The following is a 7,661-nucleotide window of genomic DNA, read 5'->3' on the forward strand; positions in this document are numbered from 1 at the left end:
TCAGAACTTCATTGTTTCTTTCCACTACATAAGGTGCCATCGAGTGAATGGTCATTTGCTAGTTGTGGCTTAGGATTTGTTTAATGCCATTAGTATTTCTTTGAGGATGCTTGAAGTGTGGTGTGGATATGACTTGGTGACAATTCTTAGCATTCAAGGTAATGTCACACTATGATAGGTCCATGAGGACTTGGACAATGAGGTTGACTTCAATCTACTTCCAAAATTTCTTTTCTAGTGCAACATGCAAAAAGGTAGTATGTTTTATAAATATATAATGCTATTGCGTTTTTACTTTCTTTGTTTGCTATTGTGACAATGTTTCGGTTTAATCTCTATTTTGGAGTAATTTTGTCATATAGGTCCCTTAGAGAAAGGAGAAGAAGATACTTTATTTAGAGATAAGAGATGACAGATTAAACGTAGTGCAATGAAAATTTAGATTCAAGAAGACAACTCACACAAAGCAGCATAAGGTTATCAAAGAGTTGTAACTTGCAATTTCATAATGAAGCTCAAACAACACTTTTGTAAATGTTATAAATAAATCAATGGAAAAGCTATTCTCTTGAAAACATATTCTGAGTACCAACTTTTTCTGATTATGAAACCAACTATCTTTACATTGGGTATAATCATCTACATTGTACTACCAATGCAAAAACTCTCATTTACAATAGGGGGAATCAACAAAAGCTAGCTTTGGGAAGGTATAGAGGGTGAGATAGTATGGACGGAAGGTGAGAGAACTGATGAAGGAGAATTTTTTTTGTAGCATGAGCTATAGAGGATGCTCGGTGATGTTGAAGAGACGTTCAGGGTATTGGTTGATGCGTAAAAGAGGGCCAAGGAGAGTACAGAGGTATTGGTTCACGAGGAAGAGAGCGCATAGGAGAGCGCGGGGATGCCAGGTGATGGATTGAGGGGTGAAGAGAGGATTTTGTAGTAGCTTTCTCACCCTTAGAAAAATCAGGTATAACAAAAGGGCTAGAATTAGACTCCTCAAAAAGACGAGTGGAAGCTTCTGCTAGTGCTACTGTGTTGTTGGAGGTTTGTCTTTGTAGCTCCAAAGTGGAGGCCGTGGTTGTGGTTTCGGTTGTGCTAGGAACAATAGTTGTAAAACTAAATAAATTTCACTTATCTCAAGACATTCTAGTGGAACCCGTGTACAAAGTTTGCAAAGTACCAACACTTGCGCTCTATGTTCATACCAACAAGGTTCCAATGAAAACTACTTGAATTAAAGAATGAATTGAGCTACAACTCATTATAAACACAATATTTAAACAACAATAGTAAATCACACAACTTACATTTCATTGTGAGCTTAATAAAAGTGAAACCTTGGGTGTGTCCATGTTGATGGATTGAAGCCAATCAATGATATCAATAAAAGAGATGGAGTCTGAAGTGAGTACCACTAGTACGCGTGAGTTTAGCATAACTACTTTGGATTTAATATTCCGTAAAAAATTGACCAATAGAATCTGAGTGAAAAACATTTTGATTAGGAAACTAAACATTATTGAAACAGAAACAAAGCAGGCAAAATGAATCTCATATACCATAGGAGGCTTTAAAAAATGTTGAGAATAGAAACGTGGAAATAAAATGACAAAATTGATTAGTCAGAGAGTATGAGCACGAAAGATAACTCTGAGAGTGGATGATCTAACTCTGACAACAATGGACTGTATGAAAAGAGAGACATTATATAAGAGGATAGACGTCAATATCATAATGGATCATGGGGTACTAACATGACAATGGTTGCATCTATGAGGTTTGTTCATTTGGGAAGTGTGATGCCTTAACAAGTGTGCACCCACACCCATAGAGGACATGTGGCACCATTCACATACAAAGGTATCTCACGGCTCAATACGATTTTGAGGAGAGTGGGGGAAGCAGACAAAAAATCACAACCCCACTTGTGTTATGGCAAGAGAAGAATCAAGTGTTTGTCGTGCCACACCATGACGTGGAGGGGTCTCCCCCTATCGCTTTCCTTATTTCTCATTGTGGCACCACAAAAAAATCTCACCACAATGCAAAACAAAGGAGGAGATTTGGTATGCACCCCTCCTCGTATTGTGGCATGATTTTTTCTTGTCGCACCATATTGCGATTTGAAGTCTGCCAACAGTTGCTCCGCTTGTTTTGTGAAAAACCACGGAGGGGGTCGTAGGCACCCTCCTTCCCTCATTGTGGTGTGACATGTTGTCATTGTGGAATAACAAAACAACACCTTTTCCATCGTGGCTTGATCAAATGTTTTCCTGTTAACCCTCACGGCACACGGACACCCTATGATCTATAAACGTTGTATTATTTAGAGTCAGGTACCGGGCTTGTCGGACCAATAGGGAAAGGTAGAGTGATCGCCGATGAGAGGCGCACTTTAACTTGGACATTCAAGGGATTGGTTGGCTAAGCATGGGCGCCCAAGTGTGAATGGGGTGAGCTCCTATAAAAGCCAACTAAACCTAATTTTTACTCATTCTCTCATTTGTGCAATTGAAGAGTGCTCTTGCTCCATCTCCATCTTCTTCTTCTTCACCTCCTTGTGTGTGTGTGTGTGTGAGAGAGAGAGAGAGAGGGAGAGTGTGTGTGCGATCGAGCATTACGAAGGCACGACGGCGGCGAAGCGGTTGAGCGCGGCACGACTGCAGCTTCTTCTTCATCGCGGCGAGGAATCCACCACGAAGGCGAGCGTAGAGCGGTGAGTGACACACCCTTTGTTTTCTTGAGCTTGCTAGTTTAGGCTTGTTGTGTGCTTGGAGCCGTTTGTGGCTCGCATATGGTGTATTGGCAAGTCCCTTGCTTCGACAGTGCGGCAAGGAGCGCACATTTTTGGCGCCGTTGCCGGGGATATGCCTTACACTAAGCTCGGTTAGCACTTTACGCTTCCTTGTGGTGCAATTTCTATCATAGGAAAGGCAGGGAAGGAGTGTGTGGAGATTTCTGTTTTTTGCGTTTTCTGCATTTGCTGTCAAGTTTCAATTTCTGCTATTGTCTGCGTTTTTTCAATTTCCACAATTTCCGCAATTTCAAGTTCGGCGTTTTCAATTTCTGCAATTTTCTGCATTTCTGCGTTTTTTTCTGCAATTTCTACAATTTCAGCGTTTTTTTAATTTTCTGCAATTTCTGTATTTTCTGCAATTTCTTCTGTAATTTCTTGCAATTTCTGCATATCTGCGTATTCAATTTCTGTATAAAAAGAAAAATAATAAAAATGTCGGAAAGTAAAACCGCGAGCGAGCAGGGCGGCGAAATTTTTCGAAAATAAAAAACGTGACTCTTAAAACGTACGGGTTGGTTTGTATAAAAGATAGATCGGGATCGGGATCATTTTCCCAAGCCCAAGCCCAAGCCCAAGCCCAAGCCCAGGCCTCAGTCCTATGATATATACTAGACTCACTCTTATATATATACCTTACTCCCTCAAGAGAGAATGAGAGCATGTGGGACAAGTCCTCCACTCTCCTCCTTTCTCTTCCCACTTGCACCCTTAGACTTTTTAGTTTGGGCCTAGTTCCCTACTGGAAATTGACAGTTTTAGGGATTCCGAGAGCATAGAGTGACCAAACGGAGGGCTGTAAAGCACGGCACGACCCTCTGACCGATACGCTCGTTTCGAGCTATCACACGGCCCATTCCACGACACGCTCTAAAAAATATAGCAAAAAAACAAACAAAAAACACGCTAAAAACTAGTCACAAGGCCTCCTAGAGCAGCTTTTTGACACCTTAGGGTATCAAAAGCACATGCACTTACGCTCTGGGCGGGTGCTAGAACACGAGCATATTGAGAGTGCCTCTGTTCATACGGACACCCATTACCCATCCACGATAAGCTCTAGACCCTCAGCGGGGACACAAGGTAGCACCACCCAAGACCCTAAAATAGCCGCTAGTGATTCCTCCTCCGACTCAGAAATCATGGAGGCATACCCTACCCAAAACACTGAGAGAGAAGACCATGCACCTCCCGAAGCTCCACAGCCTAGTACTAGTATGTTTAGCCGTTTCATGGAAACATTAGGTAGAGCTACTCGCTCGGAACCTGATGCAAAAGAAGCACACGAAGGGGGTGGGGAAGTGGACTCTCCTTTCACATCGCACGTGGACCCCACACCCCCAAAGAGTGTCCATGTGGATATCCTGCCAACTTCTTACCAAGAAGGCCCTGTTGAGCTGCCTCCTTCAGAAGTTCCCTCTAGAGTACCGTTGGTGACAAGTAAAACCACGGGGAGCAACATTGCTTCTACCTCACAAGAAACCGTTAACACGTCGACTCTAGAAGGATTGTTCATTAATGATCATTGGACATACGACCTCCACACTGAGGTGTTGACGGATCTACACTCTGGCCACGCCTACCATGTAGGATGGATAGAGATTGTATAATCCACCTCTAGTGCCACGAGCATCGAAGATCAACAGAAAATGATCTGTAATGTTATCCATGGCATTATTCAATCAGAAAGGCAAAACCGAGGGGTAAATATACTCTCAACTGGCCCCATGAGATTTCTGGATACGAGCAAGGCTCAACAGCCTACTCTATCCCAAATGGAGACTCCTCTAATGAGCCCCATGGACCCATCTTACGTCATTTCACCTGGGGTCTCTATGCAATCTGAGCCTCCGAGCGAAAACTTTAGCTTCCCTAACTTGGCTCAACCCTCTATTAAGGAAAACCCAGTGCTCACTCCAGGGATAAGCCTGACAGAGAATGTACCGATGATATCTACGGTTAGCGCAGTGCCACTACCTAGTGTCGTAGTACCTAATATGGGGCCTCGACCGTATGTGCCTCTAGCCCCTTATGCACACATGGCCCCCACACCTCCAATTGTACCACTTGCTTATGCTCCTCGAGTGCCGCTCCCTAGCTCTTATCCGAGTGGACCTATGCCTGGTTATGTTCCATATCCTGCATCATCCACACATATGCCAAGACCGGTACCCGTTCCTCTCCCACATATGATTCCAAGAGTACCTCCACCGGCCCTAGCTCCTCACATAGGTGACTTGGCAGCGTTTGCTCAAACCATAGGTCGATCTATCGCGGAAAATATGCGTCACGCATCTGATAGAGAGCCTAGAAGTAAGGCAGTACAAATCGCCAAACTCACGCAAAAATTCAATGGGGACGAAGATGCTAGGAAACACATTGAAGTGTTTGAACAAGTATGTGATTCCTTAGGGGAACGCAACGAACTACATAAGTGCAATGCCTTAAGCTTGACATTAAGTGGGAAGGCTGGAGATTGGTATAGGACCCTAAGGGTGGACGAGAAAACAATCTACCATACCCTTCGAAGGTTGTTTCTAAAGGAGTACATATGAGAAGGTGTGCTTTGGGGTGTAGCATCTCAGCTACAGAAGGCCGAACGTAAGGAAGGAGAGTCAGTAAGGGACTTCATTAGTCGTCTAAAGCACTTAAACTCTCGCTGCCCTATAAATGAGCGCTTCAACAATAACCAACTGCTTGATCGATTCATTCGAGGGTTGAGGAATGAAGGAATCTATAATGGACTAGTGATTAGAGGTATCACAACCTGGGAAGATGTCACTGCCAATGCAATCCAACTAGAGGACAACTTGATGATAGCAGGCATGAGGGTGTCTACCGACACGAGATCCACTAGCTCACAAGCCATTGAGTATGAACCCATGACTGCAAAGCCCATTGCCAATGAGCCAAAGGTATTTGAGACATTCTTGACAGACCTCACCAAGGCAATCCAAGAGTCTCTTAAGGATAATCGACCCCCTCAAAATAGTCACATGTATCCAAGAAGGGAGCAATAATGGTGTTCCATTTGCTTAGGTCCACATAGCACTAGTGAGTGCCCTACGTTTAGAGTAAAATTTAATGGAACTTGCAACGCATGTGGTAGGTATGGTCACCAAGCTAAGGATTGTTTAATGATCAAACGTATGATGGCAAATAGACCACCTGTAGCCTGGACGGATGCGCCTCGAGCTCCTGTATTGATGCCTGCTCCACCTGTTGAGCAACTACCGCAACACATGGTCCCTAGATCTCAAAATGTTGTACAAGCTACACCGCTACCACCTCCTGTGCTAGGACCGCAGCCCCCGCATCCAAGAGTTGCCCCTATGAACCGAGTGGGTTGCGAGCCATCTAATGCTTATGCAGATGGCTGTGAGGAGGAAATAGACACTAGTATTGCCTACGGACTGGATACATTGGAAGAGTGTCCTATATACTACATGGAAGATTGTTGGGGACAAGTCAAGCCGGTTTATCAAGCTGCTGCTCTCGCATCCAGAGGTCAAAATATCAACACCCAGGCTAGGAGGCCACCTCTTCAATGCTACGAGTGTGGTGGACCACATCGAGTAGCGGAGTGCCCTATTAGGCTGCAAAAGAATGCTGCACATATGCAAGTGAATCAAAGGAGCACGTCTGCAATGCCAATACTCACATGTAATCGTTGTGGCATAGATCACTTGATTGCCCAATGCCCCTATAACCCAAATGCGCCTAAAATCACACCCCTAAATTTGGTCGAAATTGCTAGTGTGACATCGCCAATACCACCCGTCGCACCTGCTTATGCGATTACACGGTCCATGCTTCAAGGGCCAGGCCATATCCTCGAAGAGAGAGATACCGCGTCAGTTATCCAAGCAAAGAAAAAGAAGACACGAAGGAAGAAGTCGCAGAATACGGAAAATTCAAAGCCAAGTTCCAAAACAAACATAGGAACAGGAGATGACCCCGTGTATATGAATGACCTTGAGGATGATTCAGATTCAGTCGAGACAATGGAGACTAGAACCAATACCACAAAGAGAAAGACCGACAAAGAAAACCGTAACATGGAACCAAATGAAAACCGAATAAGAGAAAACCATAAAGAGCCTTTGAAAACACCACAAGTGTTTCCAAATCCAATCCAAGACCCCCAAGATAAACCGCAGGGGCAAAAAGGGAAGAATCGTAAAAAGAAGATTGGGACGTACCCAAACACTGTAGACGAGATTAAGCAGGTGAAACATCTAAGAGGTTTAGTGGAGGAGACTCAAAGGAAACTAGAACCAGAACCCATGCAGGTCAAAATTCATGACACAGTGTTTCCCACGCAAGTTCATCCACCCCACATGAACCATAGACCGTTAGCCATATCTAGTATCATCCAAGAAGGGAGTGAGGACAGGACATCAGAAAGTGAGCATACACCCTTCTTGTTGGGAAGGATATTTAACGAAGGAATAACTGATCCCATTGAGGAATATGAGATTCCATCCTCACCAGTTCCTAGTCAAGGACCTACACCCTGCAAAACGCCAATGAATGTTGCCAAACTAGTGGACTTCATGTCTTCTGAGGTCCGAACCACGATCATAGCAAAGCTGTATGGAGATCATGAGTTATTCCTTGCACTTCGAGCATTCCTTAACGGAGAGCTACAAACGGGATTACCGCAGTTTGCGCAACCAAATAGGCCTGACTCGATTATGATTGATGAGGAAAATCATGTGCAATCACTTGACTTAGATGGACACGAGTCTGTGATCGAGGTACCCATTAACGAATTAGGGCAGTATTTTGAAGGCGACGAGTCTAATGCGACCCTACCCATCACTACCAAGGGATTAACTATAAAGGGAATTCTTGATGG

Source organism: Adiantum capillus-veneris, chromosome 30 (assembly GCF_014529385.1).
Source record: "Adiantum capillus-veneris isolate H3 chromosome 30, ASM1452938v2, whole genome shotgun sequence".
NCBI classification, from domain to species: Eukaryota; Viridiplantae; Streptophyta; class Polypodiopsida; order Polypodiales; family Pteridaceae; genus Adiantum; species Adiantum capillus-veneris.